Below are 22,279 nucleotides of genomic sequence, written 5' to 3'. Positions count from 1 at the left end.
CCAATGCGATTTTGGCGCGCCGCATCACCTATAGCATTGGTTAACTTTGTTTTAGGGATTGTCAGTAATAACAACTGAGGCTTGGCACGATCATGGTGCGATAAGTTGGGTATCGCATCGATGCCATCGACACATCGCATCGCCAATCGTGTCAATGCCCAGTTTTCTGTCATTAAATGTCTGTGTCTTTCAGGGAAAAGGGTCAATTTCTCACCTCTTTGTAAGCTTATAACACGAGATTCAGCTAGGTTTTCACCAAAATATAGTTGTTTCTCTCAAATTCCCTCAAGAACAAGTCTAGGGTTTTCAATTGAAGGTTCTAATCCAGGAGATTACACCATAAATCTTCAAGAAACTTCCATCTAAGGTATGTAAAGTGTTGATTCATGGGTTCCTTTCACCCATAAAGCTTAAGAAACCCTTTCAAAAATATAAAGTTTGAATTACATGTTATGAATTGAATCGTATCCATGTTTATGTTGTTGTATGATTACCAAGTTGAAATCTTTAATAGATATACTGAAATTATGTTGCCATGTGGTTGGAATTCTAGTATTTGAAGGGAAAAATATTGCTATGATGTATTATTTTAATGTTCATGCCTAAGCCTCAAGTAATGCATGCAAGCTGGTTTCTAAAATACCTAGGAGTATAAGAATTATGCTTTATAACTCAATTGTGACCAAATTGATGAATCCATGCTTTACCCTTATGTTCACAATGACCTTCATATTATTGTTATACATTGTAATGGTTTGGTAGAATGCTCATGAGATTAGGCTTACGAAATTATGGCATGTTTATACGTATTCCTATTCATGTGTAAGCTTATGATATACAAATACTTCATGAAAATCCCTAATGTTTATACTATGAATTGTTGACTATGGTCATGTGTTCAAGAAGTGTCATGTCTTATCAATATCGTGCGATTGAGTCCTGGGGCACTCGTACCCGATAATTTAGCTATGTTCCTAGAGCCAATGTCAATTTCAAGTTAATATTGGCCATGCCATGATTAATAGTATTCTCAGTAAGTTTCAGAACTCAGTAGAATTCAATCAGTTATATGACTCAGGAAAACTCAGTAATCTTATTAACTCTATTAGTTAATAGAATTCAGTAACATTCTGTCAGTCCATGGAACTCAGTGAACTCTGTCCAGTTCATTTTATTATAATTAGTTCAGTATCTATTCAGTTGGAAGTAGGATTCAAAACAGAGCAAACCTAAGGATGAGGGCACATACTGACAGTAGAAGGTATGACCCTTAGAAGCAATCCTTGTGTTCAAGAACTATGTAGCCAACATAGGTTGAGATATCAACACTAACAGTTGAAGGTTGATGAGGTAGATTAACACTGCCAGTTGAGTATCCCACCGTTCTCCTTTGGGGACACTGCTAGATAAGGGACACTCACAGCTTGTCCTTACACGTGGCGCGGTATTGACACCCTTCCAATTAGGGTTATAGTTTGGACCCCAACTCTATATAGTAAAGGGGAGTGTCAGTTAAATGACTACTTCTCATAGTCTCAGTCAAAGTCTCAGTAAAAGAACTCAGATAGTTCTTTAGCTTCAGGACTGTGAGATATAGTCACCCAATTCAGTACGAAACTCAGCTAGTTCTATCAGAATGAGGACTGTCAAACAAAGTCACTTAGTTAACAGTATATCAGTTATACAAAACTTATATTATCAATATTCATACTCAATAGTCAATATTATCATGATCTCTTTTAAAGTTATGTATTTATGTATGTATTCTCACGTTCATGTTATTCAGTCAATTAGTATTATTCATGTATATCAACACCATGCATTCAGCGTACCTCACTTTTCATACCAGTACATTCATATTTACTAACACATATTTTTCTTCTGCGCTATGGTGTTTTATACCATAGGTTCAGACGCTCAAGTTCCTGATAGCACTTAGCTTTAGATTCAGTCAGTAGCAGCAGATTTACAGTGAGTCCTCATTATTTAAGGATCGTATGGTTATTTCATTACTTCATTATTTCAGTTTTAATAGATAAAATTAGGTGGGGACATGACCCATTAACTCCATAGTTTTCAGACAATTTAGAGGCTTTTAGACTAGCATGTTTAGACAGTTTATTTCATCTTTGGTATTGACATACCGTATTTCCAGATGTTATGTTTTATCAGATATTTGAACCTTATGGCCTTTCATCCCTTTTATTCCATATTTATATAGTATAATATGCAGTGCTCATTTACAGATATCAGTCATGGGTTAGCTTGTGGTCCTTCGGGTTTACTAGCACCGTGTAGTGTTCTGAGTATCAAATTTGGGGTGTTACATTAACTTTCTTCTCTATGCAAGCCAATGATACTTTGTTGTGACATAGAAAGCTCGGTCATCCTAGTATGCATATCATTGAGAAGCTGTCCAGACTTGAATCAATGAAAGGTTTGTTAAAACTCAAGTTTGAAAAGGATAACATCTATGATGCCTGCCAATTGGGGAAGCAGACCCAGAAAAAATTCCAAGTTATAAAAATTTTCTCCACTTTCAAACCTCTTCAAACAATCCACATGAATCTATTTGGTCCCACAAAAACTACAAGAATTAGTGGAAAAAGATATGTATTTGTCACAGTTAACGATTAATCACATTTAACTAGGGTAATGTTCCGTGTTCATAAACTTGAGGCTTTCACAAATTTTGAGATTTTTTATAGAAAGGTACAGGGAGAAGCTAGACACCTCATCACTTATGTTCACAATGATCATACAGAGAGTTTTAAAACAAGGTGTTTGAGGAGTTTTGTACACAGAACAGATACTCTCAAAACTTTTCTTAACCTCAAACCCCTCAGTAAAATAGTGTAGTGTCGTGGAAGAATTGGTATCTCCAGGAAACTGCCCGGACAATCTTGTTAGAACATAATCTGCTAGATCATTTCTAGGTAGAAGTAGTAAGCATTGCAAGTCACATCATTAATAGGTGTCTGATCTGACCAATCCAAAAGAAAATATCTTATGAACTCTGGAGATAAAACAACCCCAACATCAGTTATTTCTATCCCTTCGGCTACAAATGCTTTATTCACAATAATGGTAAGAATAGCTTGGGGAAATTTGATCCTCAAAATTACAAAGGTATTTTTCTTGGGTACTCTCCCACAAGTCGTGCCTACAAGGCTTTTAACAAAAGAACTCTGTGTGTTAAGGAATCTATGCATATTGTATTTGATAAATATAATCACTTCTCTATGAGTTTGAGTGTTGATGAAAAATAGGTGGGCAATCTACGATCTGAGAAAAGTGACAACACAATCTTTGAGACATCATAAGACAAGTCGACTACACCCTCCCAGAGTTGACTACTAAATCAAAAACTATAAAGCCAAGTGTTCCAAAAGAGTGGAAGCACGATGCCAATTATCTAAACAAACTCATTATCAGAAATACAGAGGATAGAGTGCAATAAAGAGCATCATTAAGGAGATAAGCAATTGTCACCCTTGTTTCTAAAATTGAACACAAGAAAACTGACGAGGCCATCAAAGATGAATCATGGGTAGAATCTATCAAGGAAGAACTAGACCATTTTGAAAGAAATCAAGTTTGGACTCTAGTTGAAAGACCCAAAAACTACTCAATAATTGGAACCAAATAGGTCTACAAAAATAAATTAGATGAAGAAGGTAAAATTGTTAGAAATAAATCTAGACTTTTAGCTCAACGCTACTCCCAATAAAAAAATATTGATTATGACGATACCTTTGCCCCCGTGGTAAGGTTAGAGTCAATAAAAAAAAAATTTAGCTTCTGCAGTATTCAAATATTTTAAGTTATATCAAATGGATGTAAAAAATGCTTTCTTAAATGGTTTTATTCATAAGGAAGGTTTTATAAAACAACCCCCCTGGATATGAAGATCAATCATATTAGAATTATTTTTTCCAATTATCAAAAGCACTCTACCACCTCAAATAAGCTCCAAAAGCTAGGCATCAGAGATTGAGTACCTTTTTACAAAATAATAATTTTCTAAGAGGTAAAATTGATACAATTCTGTTCATACAAATGCTTTATTAAAATCGTCTCCTTGTGTAAATTTACGTTGATGATATCATTTTTCGTAGTTCTAACATCTCTATGTTTGAGAATTTTGCTAATTTGATGAAAAGAGAATTTGGAATGAGTCTTATGGGTGAGATTACCTTCTTTTTGGGATTACAAATCAAACAAACTCCCAAAGGCACCTTCATCAGTCAAACTAAGTACATGAAAAAACTCATCAAAAAGTTCAGTACGAAAAAATGAAATGCCTATAGAACACTTATAAGCCAATACACAAGCATTGATTTAGACTTGTCTGGAAAAGACATTGATGAAAAGATGTACAGGGGGATGATCAGATCCCTAGTCTACCTAACTGCAAGACAACCAGACATTATGTTTAGTGTGTGTTAATGTGCTAGGTTCCAGTCGACTCCCAAGGAGTCTCATCTCACTGCTGTCAAATCAGTCATTTGATATCTAATAGGAACTAAAGAATTTTGACTATTGTATCCCTTCTCCTCATATTTTGATTTAATAGGTTATTAAGATGTTGATTGTGCAGGAGATAAAAATGATAAAATGGGCACTAGTAGAACATGTCAAATTCTTAGTGATGCCCCTATATCATGGTATAGCAAGAAGTAAACTTATGTTGCTCTCTCAACCAATGAAGTTGAATACATAAATATCAAAAGTTGTCGAACTCAAATTTTATGGATTATGCATTGGATTCTTGACTTCAACTTATCTTTTGAATCTGTTCCTATTATGTTTGATAACATCAATGCGATTAGCTTATCTAAGTATACTGTGCATCACTCTATGACTAAACATGTTGATATTAAACATCATTTTATTTGAGATCATGTTGAAAATGGTGATTTTAATGTAAAATTTGTTGACTCTGAAAATCAACTCACAGATATTTTCACAAAACCCCTGCTAAAATAAAGATTTTGTTCCCTTAGAAAAAGATTGGCTTTCTTAGCATTAATTATATTTAAGTACTATTTTGGACAGTAATTTATAGTGATTTTTGCTAAATAAAAATTATTGTATCTGTATTTGTTTGGTACACCTCTTCTGAAAGGGATTCATCATTACACTGTTTATGTTTATCACTATGTGTGGATTTCTTTGTCTATATATTGCCTACATAATTTTTTCTTTTATATTATGTAAATGAGGGAGAAAAAAGAAATATTAGAGGTGCCTACCAGTTAGGGAGAGAAGAGAAAGTCGATTGATGTTACATGGAAGGGGGAGATTGTTAGGCTAACAGATAGGGAAGTCAACTGATATTTAATCTTGTTTGTCATTATCATAAAGGGGGAGATTGTTAGCCGCCTAAGTCTATGTTTTAATAGTGACAAACTAAAAAGTGTATCTTTGCAGAATATTAAGAACTACTAATATTGGAAGGACATCAATTCACAATCCACGACATCCAAGTAAATCAGCCATATTGAGACCAAATAGAAGGAGAATCACAGTCCCAAAAATAACAAAAAATTAAATCAATCACCATGATTGAGTAAAAAAAGAAAAAGGATATTGGAATATTGAAGGGCATCTCACCTGAAGAAATAGAGGATCAAAAAGACTAACTCAACAAGGAAGCAAGCAAGCGAACTAGGTCCAAAAATGAAAGATCATTCAATCATGAAAAGGAGGATCGCAACATTCAAATAGTATGGCAAAAAAATCAATCAGAACATAAAGTAAAAGGAAGCATGGCCACAATAAGTACATGGACATATCTTATATGGACATGTACAATTGTGGAAACTGTACCACGTATGGATATACCTAATATCGATATACATTATGGTTCCATTCCTTAATCAAGGAATCAATTCAGATCCTTGATTGGGAAGAAATTTCTTTTGTTTCTGTATGAAAATTGAAGAAAAATACTTGAAGAAAAATACTTTATAAAAACAATGAATATGTACATGGGTCACGCAACTTCACGAAGAAAAATAAAAGTGTCTTTATCTTAGTCCCATAAGGCTTTGCAACTTTTAGTTTACAATTGTTATATAAAGAATAGGATTGAATCAACTTTGTAACATCAACTGAAGTTATGTCATAAGATCTGAAGAGAAAAATACATCTTTAGAAATTATTTCCTTTGATTTTACTTAAGACCGACATTGAACTATCCAAGGAAACTTTGAAACCTAAGGGGACTAGAAGTAGGCACCACATTGATGTTCCAAACTTAGATAAATCTCTGTGTCTTTACTTTGTGTTTAACTATTTATTTTCTTAATTATGTTAAATCTATTTTTTTTGTGAAATACACTAATCTGCAGGCGAGTCAACTGAAAGGAGTCAGTAGTCGACTCACTAAAAAATTTCAATTCACCCCCTCTTGAATTTCTGTTTAAATGCTCAGTTGATTGATCATATTTAGATATTTTATGAGCAACTCAATAGTAGATATGGTGAGTCCTCATCCTTCGAGGATAAGTTATCTGTAGTCACTTTCAATCCTTTTCATTATAGTCAATCAAAGTTTGTTAGGGGTTTGTCCCATCAACTCCTTATGTTAAAGGCTTTTAGATAGTCATACTTGATTTTAGATTTATCAAATGTTTTGATGGATTGAGTAATTCCTTCCTTATTATATCTTATTAGTTTTCGCATATCATATTATGTTATCATTATCGTCAGTGCTCGAAATAGGTACCCGACCATGGGTTAGCTTAGGGTCACTTGAGACTCTAAGTACCATGTTACGACTAAGGGGTAGTCAAGGGTCGTGACAAACTTGGTATCATAGAATGGTTTAAAGTATTCCAGAGTTTTTGAAGCTGCATTAAGTAGAGTCTTGTTCATAGTTGTGAAGCGCACCACACTTATGGGTGAGGGGATTTGAGACATTTTTGAAAAGTTCCCTTCTTTCATTATTCATGTCATGACATAGGGCATGAACTCACTAAACTAATCCTTCTAACTCATTCTCTAACATTATATAAAATGCCCCTTAAAAGGTCAAAAAGAAAAAGAAATAAGGACCAGCCTGGACCACCTATTCATGAAGACCCGCTGATAAACAGGTCTCTCTCACCGAATTCAGGGATACTTTTACAGTATTGGTCCAACCATAGCTACTCAAAACAACAAGAATTCTACCTTCCCAACCTATCTAGCAGTGAATATGATAGTAGACAGAATATGGGATTTCACTCAAATAAATCTTCCTATTTTCTCTCGATCTAAGTCTGAGAAGGGTCCATAAGAGTTTTTAGATTATGCACAGAAAGTGACTGATATCATGAGTGTTACTTCTAGTGAAAGTGCTGCCTTAGCAACTTATCATTTGCGACTGGTAGCTCATACTTGGGTTAAGAAGTAGAAAGAGGATAGAGGTCCCGATACAAGGTCTATAGAGTGGGATAATTTTACTACTACAATCTAAAATAGGTTCTTCCCCCTCGAATTGAGGGAGGCCAAGGTGTAGGAGTTTAGAAATGTAAACTAGGGTAACATGAGTGAAGGAGTATTCACTCAAGTTCACCTAGTTAATGAGGTATGCTTTAGCTATGGCGGCTGATTCCACATCCTGAGTGATTAAGTTTGTATTGGGTATTTCTAAAAATATAGTCAAGGAGTATATATCAACTATCTTGATTAAGGAGATGGATATTTCTATACCAATAATTCATGCTCATTAGACTAAGGAAGAGAATTTCAAGGAAAATAAAAGAGAAAATAAGAAGGATTAAACCTTTAGCTTCAACTTCTCACAACAAAGGTCTGATGGTGGAAATTATTTTGAGTTCCACTTGAAATCTTTAGCCCTAATCCCGTATTCTGCTAGTGCTCCAATGCCTATGTTCTATCAAGATACTCATGATAGAGTGATAGGATTTAAGTCCAAGGGTAGCATAAATAGTGGCTGGACAAACCTAGTTTACAAAAGGTGAGGTAAAATACATAAGAGTGATTGTACGGTCGGTAGCTATTCGTGTTTTAGGTGAGCAAGATAGGCCAAAGGACAAGGGATTTCCCAATGAGTATGTGGAAGGGTAGGAATGATCATCAGAAGGGACAAACAAATTCTTCAGTAGTACCAACCCTAATTAGCAGAATGCTACTTCTAGTGCAACCAGTGGGAAGCACCAGAATTAACTCTATTCCTTTCAGACTCGACAACTTTATTAAGGTTCTTTTGATATGGTTACTATTACGTTACAAGTTTTTCACCTTCATGTTTATGCATTATTAGATCCTGGAGCCACACTGTTATCCGTGACTCTTTATATAGCCGTAGATTTTGACATCAGCTTTGAAAATCTTATAGAACCCTTCTCAGTGTCTACCCCAGATGGTAATTCTATCTTAGTCAGGAAGGTATACAAAAATTTCATAATCATTGTATCACAAAAAGTCATATCTATTGATCTTATAGAATTAGAGATAATCGATTTTGACGTCATCCTTGGCATGGATTGGCTCCACTCTTTCTATGCCTCAGTTTGCTGTTGAATAACTATTGTTTAGTTTTAAATCCCTAATGAGCCAGTCTTAGAATAGAGGGGTAGTACCTCAATACCTATAGGTTAATTTGTCTCTGACCTTAAGGCAAAAAATATAATCTCCAAGGGTTGTGTTAATCACCTTGTTCGAGTCAAGAACTCATGTTTCTAAAATCCAAGTCTTGAGTCATTTCCAATAGTAAATGAATTTCCAAATCTATTTCTTGAATATGTACCCAAAGTTCCTCCCAAAATGGAAATCAACATGAGAATAGATCTCCTCTCATATACCCGACCTATTTCTATTCCACATTTTAAAATGGTTCCAGTTGAGATTAAGGAATTGAAAGAATAATTGAAAATTCTCTTGGGTAAGGCCTTCATCAGGCCTAGTGATTGCCAGTGGGATGCGCATTTCTCTTTGTGCGAAAGAAAGATTGTTCTCTTAAAATGTACACCGACTATCATCAGTTGAACAAAGTTAGAACCAAGAATTAGTATTCTCTCCCCAGGATTGATGACTTATATGACTAACTTCAATGTAAAAATTATTTCTCTAAGATAGACCTCATATCTAGCTATCATCAGCTTAAATTTAATATGACATTCTGAAGAAACCCTTCAGAACTCTATTTGATCACTTTAAATTTATAGTTATGTCTTTTGGATTAAAGAATGCTCTTATAACTTTTGTGGACTTGATGAATAGAGTGTCCAAGAAGTACTTGAATATATTTTTCATAGTCTTTACAAGTGACGTCCTCGCCTATTATTGTAGTGAAGGTGATCACGCCGACCATTTGAGGATTGTTTTGTATACCTTCAAGGATCACCAGTTATTTGCCAAGTTCAGAAAGTGTGAATTTTAGTTGATATAGGTAGCTTTCCTTGGTCACAACATTTTGGGTGATAGTATTGGTGTTGATTCTCAATAGACCGAAGTAATAAGAAATTGTCCTAGACCTATCTCTCTATCAGATATAACAAGTTTCTTGGGCTTGGCCGGTTACTACAGATGATTTGTTGAGGGATTTTCTTCTATTTATTCTCTCATATCTAGACTAACTCAGAAGAAAGTAAAGTTTCAGTGGTCAAATTCCTATAAGAAGAGTTTTTAGGAGTTGAAAACTCAACTCATTGCCACTCCAATATTGACTCTACTCGAGGGTTCATATGGGTTTGTAGTTAATTATGATACTTCCAGGGTTAGTCTTGGGTATGTGTTGATACAATGATGTAAAATGATATCCTATGTCTGTATATTTCTTAAACCTCATAAGAAGAATTACCCGACTCATGATGATGAGTTGGCAGTTATTTTTTTCCTTAAAAATTTAGAGGCATTACCTTTGTGGGGTTCATATTGACATGTTCACTAATTATAAGATTTTACAGTATGTGTTCATGTAGAAAGACCTAAATCTTTGTGAGAGAAGGTGGCTAGAATTGTTAAGGTATTATGACATGACTGTGTTGTATCACTCAATTAAGGTGATTGTTGTGGTCGATGCCCTTAGTAGATTATCTATGGGAAGTATTGCCCATTTTGAGAATGATAAGAAGGATTTAGTTTGCGAGGTTCATCAGCTGGCTAGATTGGGTATTTCTTTAGTTAATTCCACCAAATATAGTGTGGATTCAGAATGGTTTAGGATCTTCTTTAGTTTTCAAGGTAAATAAAAATCAAGCCAGAGATCCTATTCTAGTTAAGTTAAAAAAGAAAGTTTGAGATCAGAAAGTGGAGATTTTCTCCCAAAGACGAGATGGTGTACTTCATTGTCAGGGAAGGTTATGTGTTTTAAATTTTGATGATTTGAGGTAGTAAATGTTAGCAAAAGAGCATGTTTTATGATACTCTATTCATCATGAATCCACTAAGATGTTCTATAATTTGCAGGAAGTCTATTAGTAGAATAGTATGAAGAACTGTATTGCAAAATTTGTGGCTAAGTGTCCAAATTATCATTTTGTCAAGGTTGAGCACCAGAGACCTAGTGGTACACTTTAGGAGTTCAGCATCCCAACTTTGAAGTAGGCAGTGGTGAATATGGACTTTGTTATTGGTCTGCCTCATTTGTCCTCAACATAATTCTATTTGGGTCATTGTGGATAGAATGACCAAGTTAGCCTATTTCTTACCAGTCCATACCTCATATTTAGTCGAGAATTTATCTAGACTCAATGTTAGGGAGTTGGAAAAGTTACATGGGGTTTGATTGACCATTATTTCAATCGAGGTACCAAGTTTACCTCTTATTTTTGGAAGGCTTTTTGGAAGGGTCTTGGTACTCAAGTACATCTCTGCACAACTTTTCACCCATAGATGGGTGTTCATGCAGAGAGGACCATTCATACCTTAGATAACATATTAAGGTCTAGTGTTATTGACTTTAATGGTAGTTAGGATGATCACTTACCTTTGATTGAGTTTGCCTGAAATAACAACTATCACTCTAGTATTCAGATGGCTTTATTTGAAGCCCTCTATGGTAGAAGGTGTAGATCTCCGATTAGTTGGTTTGAGGTAGGTGAGACTGCTTTGATAGGGTTAAATTCATTATATAAGGCGATCGAAAAATTTTAGTTGATTCATGAAATACTTAAGATAACCTAAAGCCCTCAGAAATTCTATGCTGATTTGTGGAGAAAGGAGCTCAAATTTGAAGTTGGTCATTTTGTGTATTTAAAAATTCCAACCATGAAAGTAGTGAAGATATTTGGTAAGAAATGGAAGCTCAGTTCCCTCTATGTTATCCTCTATAAGATCTTGAGGCAATTTTGGAAGGTAACTTATGAGCTAGTGTTGACTACAGATCTAGGGTTAGTATATCCAGTGTTTCATGTGTCCTTGCTAAAGAAATGCATTGGGGACCAAACTTTATTTATTCCTTTTGAAAGTATGGGGTGGAAGATATCCTCTCCTATGAGGAAGTACTAGTTGAAATCCTTGACCATAAGATTCGTAAGTTGAAAAATAAAGAGGTCACCTTGGTAAAGGTCCTATGGAGAAATAAATCTATTAAGGGAGCTACTTTGGTAGCAGAAGTCAATATGCGTGCTAAGTATCCTTATTTATTCTATATGAATTTAGATTCAGCTAGAGGTAATGGTTCATTAGATTAACTCTTTTATTTTCTATATCAACTTTCTAACCATTTTTATGTCATAGCATGCATTCATGAATTCAGTTCAGGCCAAAAATCGTGTTTTAAGATTCAGATATTTAATCATGATTCAACTCATAAGTTTTCAGTGCTGGATCTTAGTTTTCAATTAGTTTCATTCGAGGATGAATGATTCCAAGGGTGAGATATTGTAATACCCTAAATTTTCAAACTTTAGAACCCTTATGATATAGGCCACTAAGTTATATTTCCTTCATTTCAAGTATCACCTTAATCCGATGTTATGGAGAAATGTTGTCGGAAGTTTCCCCTTAGGATATGATACACTGCCATGACTACTACTCAAGAAATGAGTCGTAACCACTTGTGATGAGTTACCACATGTGTGTTGTAGTCACTTTAGTGAAGGCTTTAAGATTCGAGGCTAGTGGATACAACAAGACCTCACGACTCGTAATTAGTAGCTATAAGTTGTAGGGAGGGAGTCATAGCCTGACCCGTAAAACCCCCAAGATTTAAGCTTTAGACTTCGACTTCATTTTACGAATCATATTCAGTTATGATTAGTCATAAGGTGGAAGTTGTAGTTACACCATACAGGGACCTCCGGCCCTAGGTTCTAGCTTAACACTCAAACTACGACATGTATTCAATTCCAATGAGTCATGAGGTTAGTCGTAATGACTAGGAACCCAGTTTTCAGCACGTTTATCTTGGGACATTTAAATCTTTTCTCACTCCTTTTAAAGCCTAACCATGCCATTTAGGCTTCCCAAAGGGGGATATAAAAGACCCAAAAACCCTAATTCCATCACTTTTCATAATTTGACTCATAGAAACCAAAAAGAGATGATATTTTCTTCCCCCAAGAAGAAGTTAGGGTTCTTCAAGCTTAAGAATTTTTGTAAGGAATTTCTCAAGGATATTACCACAAGGTATGTGGGATATTCATCAATGGGCCCCTTTCACCCATTGAGACCCAAAGTTTCACTAATTCTCAAATTTAATACCTCTATTGTTTGGGTTCTATGAAAAGTAAAAATTCCATAATTCCTCCATGTAATTCTCCAATTCAACCATTAAATAGTGTTTCCCCATAACTTTAAGTATTATTCCATAGTTCAATCATGATAACTTGTTATATTGATAAAATTGTTAGATTCTTGAGTTTAAGTCATGAAATTTCCTAACATGTCATTACATTGAAATTATTATACTTAATTATATTATTTTCCATGCTTGTGGGTTATGAACACCCATACTTAGATGATCATGTATGCTATGATTTTCAAGATTTCAAATTATGTATATATGATACCATGTTTATACGATGATTTTTATAGCATTGTAATGTTGAGCATTATCAATATTGAATCATGTTAAGAAAATATCATTACCGGTTTTATTCAGTTGGGAGTAACACTTAGCAATAAGTGAACGTAGGGATGACGGCTCCCCCATCAATTAGGCATGAACCGTTAGTAGAAGTCCCTAAGTTCGAGACCTACAACACCACCATATATTTTAAGGGGTCCCCTATAATTAAAGGCAAGACATACTCGTCCATTGGGACATGATATTCGTGGATCTATGCCAGCTATTGTTAGTACCCCTAGAAAGGTACCAATACTCTTCCAACTGGGGTTACAGGTTGGTCACCAATTAGCTCATATTGAGGCATGTCGATTATAGTTATAGTCTTAGTTTAGTATTTTGATTATACCAGTTTAGGATTTGATGATCAAGTGTCCAATCTAACAGTTATGCAGTAAAACAGTTTTACAGATTATCTTAGTACATGCTTTAGTTGGTCTTACATTCAATTTACATGTTCATGCATTCATATTCAGTACCATCATATATATATATATATATATATATATATCATCTAGTCTTTATCTCGCATACTAGTACATTCTAAGTGCTGACTACATACTCTCTTTTGCGCTATATTGATTTCACAATATAGGTTCGAACACTTAGTTCCTTGATTGTATTTACACAGTTGTGAGCTACTCAACAAGAATTATGGTGAGTCCTCATCCTTTGAGGATAGGTGATGAGTGGTGATTTTACCACTCATTCTCGCTCAACATTCATGTACAATACAAATATTTGAATGAATAAATAAGACATATTCTTGAGTAAATTCACTAATATCAACTCTTTACTGGTATAGAGTTAAAAAGAAAGAAAGGTGTGGATTATATCTTAAAATGATCAAAGGGAAGAAAGAAAAGTGTAGCTAAAAACCTGCAACAAAGAGCCTCAGGTACCACGATCATGGTTCGCTGACCATGGTCGCGCATTCAAGGATGGTCAATTGATTATGATCGCGAATGCAAACCATGATCGTAGCCATACCTGTACGATTGCTTCTCAACGGAAGTATTCAGCCCAAGGGAAAAACTGTAATTCCATGTACTGATCCCAATTTAACAAAAGGACTCAAACCCTAGCTTCATGGAACATATTATATCTTCCCTAACTTTTAGGTTTTAGCTCTAGACTTCATCACCTCTATTTTTAGAGAATAAAATATTGTATAAATTTTGGGTTAAGAATACATTGGAGACTTTCTATGTGGAAGATTTTCTCACTTCCATTGTTCTATTATGGGAGAGCCAAGTTTGAAGTAATATTTGCTTAGCTTATCAACAAATTATTTCAATGGAGATTATGTGTATATCTATACTTGATTATGTTATGTGTAGCTAAATTTTCCTCTTGGGGTTATGTGTGAGTAGGCGTTTAAGTTTGTGTCGGTTGTTATTGTTAGCATCTATTTAGTAGTTCATGTTTATGTGTTTTATCATTGTTATGTTATTTTGGTTGGGATTTGATAGGTGAAAGCCCCAAATACCTACATAGCTTTGATGAGTGAAAGCTCCAAGCTCTAGAAAGTTCAAGGCCATCTTTGAAAGAAGGGTTTTGGGTGAAGTGTAGAAATCTTTAGTATCCTCAAAAGAGGGATGTGGAGACCAAAATATGAATAGACAATTATGTGTGTAGTTTGCTAAATTTTTACTATCTTATACATAAGGGTGAATATGAAGTTGACTATGCCATGGGTATCATCCTAGAAATAGGGATGCCTAGATTGAGGTTGTAGTCACCAATTGTTGAACAAACCTATTACGTATTCAAAAGAATCAATGGGTAAAAGTTTGGTGTTTTGTCGAAAGACTAGCATCAAAATCTATAACTAAGCCTTCCCATATTTGATTTACTAAATTGATGTTGATTACTAACTCCCATATGTCACTCCCTTAGTAATGTATAATCTCGAGATCCATGCATAATTGTTAAAACTCTAATTATCTATAGCCCCAAATTTATACTAGAAAAACCCAAAAATAAATATTAGTGTAGGAACCTATTCACCCATTTTATCTTTTTGTACCATTTGTTTGAATTTAACTTGTATATATCAATTCAAATTAATTTGTTGGCCACTTACATTGTTACTCGTGGATTTGACTGTGACTCCAAAGTTGTTTAAATATATTAACAATAACCGCCTTGCACTTAATTTAACATGTAAGTTGAGCGTTATAAAAAATGACAATTAGTTTTAGCTTTCTTTTTACCTTGGCATTTAGTTTCATTTTGATTGAGACATAGGTGCAGGGGAAGTTTGAGTACCCATAGCATGAATGTCATGAATGCAAAGGAAGTCTGAGTACCTATGGAAATTTATTTTGTAAATTGGGATCACTTTTTACACCATTGGCAAAGTCTGAGTAGCCGTATGGGTAGTTATCTTGTTTTGAACCAAGATGTGAGACTAAAGCTTTGGTTATAGCCATATATTAGCAAAGTGTGTGTGGTGCTATTTCAAAACAAGAAACCCCCTCCTTCCAAAAATTTTGAAAGAAAAATCAAGGGCATGGACATGAGCAATGTTGCAATAAATCTTTTTCCCTTTTTATGGCTCCGTAAATTGTTGACTTGTAAATGGTGATAAATACACCACTTTTTTCTCTCGAGGGAGGGACATTTTAATACTCTTGGCAAATTTTGGTTGCCACATGTGGTGAGATTTTGGTAATCATCTCTTGTATACTTGTGTTATCTAGAACTTGCCCCGTTAGTCTTTCAAAACTAATTTTGATTGTATGTGGTTGGAGAAATGACCTTAGGTCATCCATGTGATTTTGGAACCCAATCTATCCTAAAAATCCTTTCTATTCATGATTGTAATCCCTAGTACTCACTTCGAGCCTTTAGACCTTTCTTTGGCAAACTCATTACAAGTCGTGTTCCATTTCTTTCATCCCTCTTTCAAACCGTACCCTCCTTGAACTTGAAATGTAACTTGAGGCTTAAAGACTAAGTCAGGGGTGGTGAAAGTGATGGAAGAAAGTTTGGAGCCATGAAGTATTAGTAAAATGCCTAAAGTGCCTTAGTGTTTAAAATAAATGTTAGAAAAAAAAGGATCCAACAAAAGAATGAATTGCACGTAAGTTGCAAGAAAAAAATGAAAGAAAAGTGGTGACAAAGGAAGTGAATTGTAGGCATAAGAAAGGAAAGAAAACAAAGATGAGTAGCCTTAGTTGAAAAAAGGAAGAATTGTAAAGGGTGATGTAGACGTTCAAGGAAGGGTGTAACCATATTGTTCCTAAATGCTATCCTACCTTTACACAAACCTATATTACAAGCTTAGAAAGTCCTTTAAGATCTCTATCTATTTACTTTCTTTGTAGTGGCGATTGAATATAGAGGAAAGCCTATGGTATGACTCTTTTTGAATTGAGATTTCTTTTATGAAGGAAAGAGTTTTTGCACTTCAAAAAATCCATGTTAAATATTTGGAATTATGGTTTGTGGAAATTCTCTTTCTTGTGAGTATGACATGTGAGCAAGTTGAGGTGGGTGACTTTTGTCACCTTCTGAGCAATAAGGCAAATGGAGTATAGCTTAATTATGGTAAAAAAAGAGCCACCTCTAGATTATTGGTTGTTGTTACTTAGTTTTTCTTTCAAGTTTTATGCATTCTTGAGTATTGCATTTTATAATGAGATGTGTAGTAAGATTAGCCTAGAGCATATTCAATGACCTACTTATGGTTGAGACTAAAGTTGAAGTCATTGTGACCTTTAAGTCATAAAGTTTGGGCATAAATGATTGTGTCTCGTGATAAAAGATTGTGTTCCTTGAGGACAAGCTAATTCTTTAAGTTAGGGGTGTTGATGAGTGGTGATTTTACAACTTATTGTCACTCCACATTCATGTATATTACCTTGATTTGAATGAATAAATGAGAAATATTCATGAGTAAATGCACTAATATTTACTCTTTTCAGGTATACAGTTAAAAAGATAGAAAGATGTGGATTGGAGGCTATAATGATCAAAAGGAAGAAGGAAAAGTACAGTGAAAGACCTGAAATAGAAGATCCTTAGGTACCGCGGTCACGGTTATAATCACGGTCTGCTAACCGCGGTTGCAATAGTCAAGGATGGTCAATTGATCACGGTCGCAGATGTAAGCTGCGGCCCCAGACCTGCGCGATCGCAGCTCAGCAAAAGTATTAGCCCAAGGGTAAAACTACAATTGCACGTGTTAATCACAATTTGATAAAAAGTCTCAAACCTTAGCTTCATGGAACACATTCTATCTTCACTAATTTATAGTTTTTAGCTCGAAACTTCATAGCCTCCATTTTTGGAGAAGAAAATATTGTATAAATTTTGGGTGAAGTATACATTGGAGACTTTCTAAGTGAAAAATTTTCTCACTTCCATTGTTGGTATTATGTGAGTGTTAAGTTTGAAGTAACATTCTCTTAGTTCTTCAACAAGTTATTTTAATAGATATTATAGGTATATCTATACTTTTTATCATATGTGTAGCTAAATCTCCCACTGGGGGTTATGTGTGAATAGAGGTTGAAGTGTGTGTGGGTTGTTATTATTATCATTTATTTTGTAGTTCATGTTTATGAATTTTATCATTGCTATCCTATTTTGGTTAGGATTTGATGCGTGAAATCCCAAAATACCCACATGGTTTGATGAGTGAAAGATCCAAGCTCCAAAAAGTTCCAGGCCAACTTCGAAAAAAGGATTTTGGGTGAAGTGTAGGAATTCATATCATCCTTGAAAGAGGGATGTGGAGACCAAAGCAATAATAGATAATTATGTGTTTTGTTTGCTAAGTTTTCACTATCTTTGACATAAGGGTGAATGTAAGGTTGACAATGTCATGGGTATCATCCTAGAAATAGGGATTCCTAGATTGAGGTTGTGGTTACCAATTGTTGAACACACCAATTAGGTATTCGAAATAATCAAAGGGTAAAAGTTTGGTGTTTTTTCGAAAGAGCAGCATCAAAATCTATAACCAAGCCTACCCATATTTGATTTACTAAATTGGTGTTGTTTACTAACTCCCACTTGCCACTCCCTTAGTAATGCATAATCCCAAGATCCATGCAGAATTATTAAAACTCAAATTATTTTTAACCCTAAAGTTATACTAGAAAAACCCAAACATTAGTGTAGGAACCTATTCCCCCATTTTATCTTTTTATACCCTTTTTTATTTAACTTGTATCTATCATTTCGAACTAATTTGATCGCCACACACATTGTTCCTCGTGGATTCGACCCCGACTTTAAAGTTGGGTAAATATATTGATGACAACCACCTTGCACTTAATTTGACATGTAAGTTAAGTGTTATCATTGGGTCCAAGGGTTGAGGGTTTGGATATGCGTAGTTGTGTACCGATCGTATCAAAAGGTATGACTCGTGATGGTCAGTCGTACCCCTGTGATGGGATTTTTATGCAACTTAAGTGGGGGTAATTTGGACATTTCTCCACTTACCCTAATAAGGTCCCACAACTTCAAACTTACTTAGGAGATTATTTACCTTATTATTCTATTTATTATCACTTAGAAACTCCATAATTCTCTCAAGAGCTTTTGAGTAAGTAATCTAGGGTTTCAACTGGAGGCCTGAATTGTAGATCTTATAGGTGGTTTCTCTCTATCTACCTTGTCAATTCAGGCATGTTCTCTTGCCTCACTGTTATTTCCGACTAAAGTCATGGTTTTTATGAATGGTTTTCATGATTTCATTGTTGTACGATTTTAGGTTTTCAACTATGATTTAGGGGTTTTAATTATAAATGATTGGTTATGGTTTCCCATGGTTTTCATTATGTTTTTGCATGTTTAATTGGTTGTTTTGGTTAATTGGATTGGATGGGAATGGTTAAATGGTAATTGGAACTAGTTTTGGTTATATTATGCCCTCAATGTGTTTGACACAATGCTTATAAGGATGTTTTCATTCCATTTACTATTTTTAATGGAACTCTTGCTTGTTTTAAACTTTGTAAAGGAATTATACATGGTTTAAATGGTTTGGAAAGGTAAAAAAGCTAAATGGTTATGCTTGTGGAGTACATAGGAATCCCCCAAGTTGTTTAATATGGTTAATGAAAGGGTAGATAGAATCACTTACACCTAAATATGGTTTCCTATGGACAAAACTTGTAAGTATAGTCGGTATGAGGATACCACAACTAATGGCCTTGGTTAATAAATTGTTAATGTATAGGTTGGTTGTTTGGTAATGGTTTTAATTAGGCAATAATGGGAGGGTGTATAGCAAAACTATGGAGGTGGAGGTCACGGGGGGACCAAAACCGGAAACTCATATTTGCCGATGTGAGGTTTGGTCCAAGTGACCATGTGCACGATGTCATGCTTTATATTTGGGAGATGTACAAGTCATCCAAGGTTTTCTTCCTTAGTCATGCGGCTTCACGTACTAGGCCCTTTCAGCAGTGGGAGCTGAACCCATATTGTCACGACCCAAACCGGGGCCCTGGCCGTGATGAGTATCCCGAACCATGAGGCCCGAAACACCCCTATTTGTCTGGTAATCTTGCACACAATTCATATTATAAAAGAAATGCGGAAGATACACAATATAATGGAAACATGGTCAATAAAAATGCGAAAATAATAATGGGGAATAATGTCCCACAATCTCAACAAAGCATCTCTATAACGTTTGTGAAATCTCTACTACATGACTAAAACAAATGCCTTTCTAAAAACTGGGACAAGGCCCCCAGTAGATCTAAAACTAATAAATGATAAATTAAACTGCAGACATCAGGCCTTTTGAAATATTAAAGGCTCACCACTTGATTCTGCAATCTGTCGGAAGGAATCTACTGGTTGTCTAAACCCCTAGACTGTGCCTCTGAACCTGGGAGGGGAGGGGGTCAATACAAAGTATTGGTACGCAGAGAAATCAAAACAGAAATATAATTATTTTACACAATATAGGTGAGAGCCATTATAAAGTAGTATCATATCAAATTATTTGAAAACACATGGGCATAATGTAATAGTTTTCAATACCAATGTAATGCAATTGAGCTAGGTGGAATACCCTACAATTGTAATTCCACGACTATGTGGAATCCACCTCTGGTGCTCGGCGGCCAAGCCTCCAATCCAAGTAGCCGCCAGGATTTGGAGCTGGTATACCCCCCATGTGAGTACACCACTGGGAATCCCCCCATGTGAGATGTTCTAATTATTTTACTATCCTCCCATGTAGGATAAAATATCATAAGACCCACATCGGCAACTACGGTTTCCAGCGATGAGCCCTTTCACTTAAACGTCTTCTTCGGGCATCCACCTTTCTCATGAAAATCAATGCATTCAAACTTTGTTCAAATTAATCACGTGTCATACTCTGTAGGGTATCGTCACCTGACTTGCAATCATCAGTATCATAACATTCTCTTCATTCAATCATCATATGCAACATATTTCAACATGAACAAAACAACCCTCTCTTTGAAAGTCAAAAACCATATCCAAATTATGACATTTTAAAGATTTTTCATGACATGTATTTCAAGATGATTCCAAACGATTAATATCATGTGAAAACTTAAAACAATATCATATCAAGAGAGGGGTTCCACATAAATCGTACTCTGAATTTATCATCATTATGAAACACATGCATATCCATATATAATATATCAAATCACATTGGAATTAGGCCTAAAGACCAAATCAATTTCATAAAACGTTTAAAACATAATCATATTCGTAATTTCAAAACCCCCATTTTGAAAACATGAATTTTAAAGATCATGGATTTTTGAGATAACCCCAAGTACCTCTATATGCAAAGGTTATAGGTGCTTCTTTTAGCCTATGTTCTGGGGATTCCAAATATGCAATTAGTTTCTAAAACCCCCAGTTGAATCTTGAGTTGCTTGGGTTTTTTTATTTTGAAACCCTAAGGAGAATCCTTGAGCACTTTTGATGAATGAAGGTGTATTTTAGGGTCTTTGGAACTGAATTTCATGTTTAGGGCTAAGTAAGGGTGGAAAAGGACTATTTTTCCCCAAAAACGGAGTGTTTAAGTTACTTGAAACCTTTACATAGGCGCCGCCTATGCCATCGCCTCTGTTGACATAGGCGCCGCCTATGCTATCACCTATGCTTTCTAGTGGCCATGTGCGATTTGTTAGGCGATGCATATTACTTTGAAAGGCCATACCTTCTTGGTCGGGTGCCGGATCTTAACAAAATTGGTATCGTTGGAAAGATAACTCGGAAACCTATCATTTTACACATATAGGCTTTCTAATTCGATAGATACAAAGAGTCATGGTTGATAGAAGTTGACACAAATTATAATATCCACTTAAGGTTAATCGGTCAAAGTAGTTTTCAACTCGTCCTTGAGTCAAATGACCTCTATGGTCTAAATTCAAGCTTGAATGGATTCACATGCTACACAAATAATTAACATGCCTTATTGGCATAGGATTTATGGATTCGGGATTTATCAACACATCAGAATCATGGTCTATATTGTAGCCCAAAATGTCGGGCGTTACATTTCCCCCCCCCCCCCTTAGGATCATTCGTGCCCAAATGGTGATTCGAGACACAAACAGACACGATTTCAAGCATAATAAAGGACTAGGAAAGATAAGATAGGAATAGTACCTTCTATCTCCTTCTCTATCGAAGAAAACAAATTGGGATATCTAATTCTCATGTCATCTTCTGACTCCCAAGTTGCTTCTTCGAATTTCTCATTCCTCCACAGTACCTTTACTGAGGCTATCTCTTTGCTCCTCAGCTTTCGAACTTAGCGATCTAAAATTTCAATAAGCTCTTCTTCGTAAGACAAGGAATCTTTCACTTTGACACCCTCTACTGGTAATACCAAAGAATGATCTCCAATGCATTTCTTCAACATAGATACATGGAATACCAGACGAACGGAACCCAAACTTACAGGCAATTCTAGCTCATAAGCAACTGCACCAATCTTTCTCAGAATTTGATATGTCCCTATATAGCGAGGGCTTAATTTACCCCTTTTTACAAACCGCATAACTCCTATCATAGGAGAAACCTTGAGAAATACCTAATCACCAACTTCAAACTCTAGTTCTCTTCTCCAAACATCGGCATAGGACTTCTGAAGACTCTGAGCAGTCTTGAGTCGTTCTCTAATGATCTTCACTTTCTCCATCGCTTGATGAACAAGATCAGGCCCATATAAATGGGTCTCACACACTTCATACCATCCTATTGGAGACCTACATCTCCTCCCATACA

The sequence above is a fragment of the Capsicum annuum genome, chromosome 10, assembly GCF_002878395.1.
Source record: "Capsicum annuum cultivar UCD-10X-F1 chromosome 10, UCD10Xv1.1, whole genome shotgun sequence".
Lineage (NCBI taxonomy): Eukaryota > Viridiplantae > Streptophyta > Magnoliopsida > Solanales > Solanaceae > Capsicum > Capsicum annuum.
Note: the sequence above shows the minus strand (reverse complement) of the source record.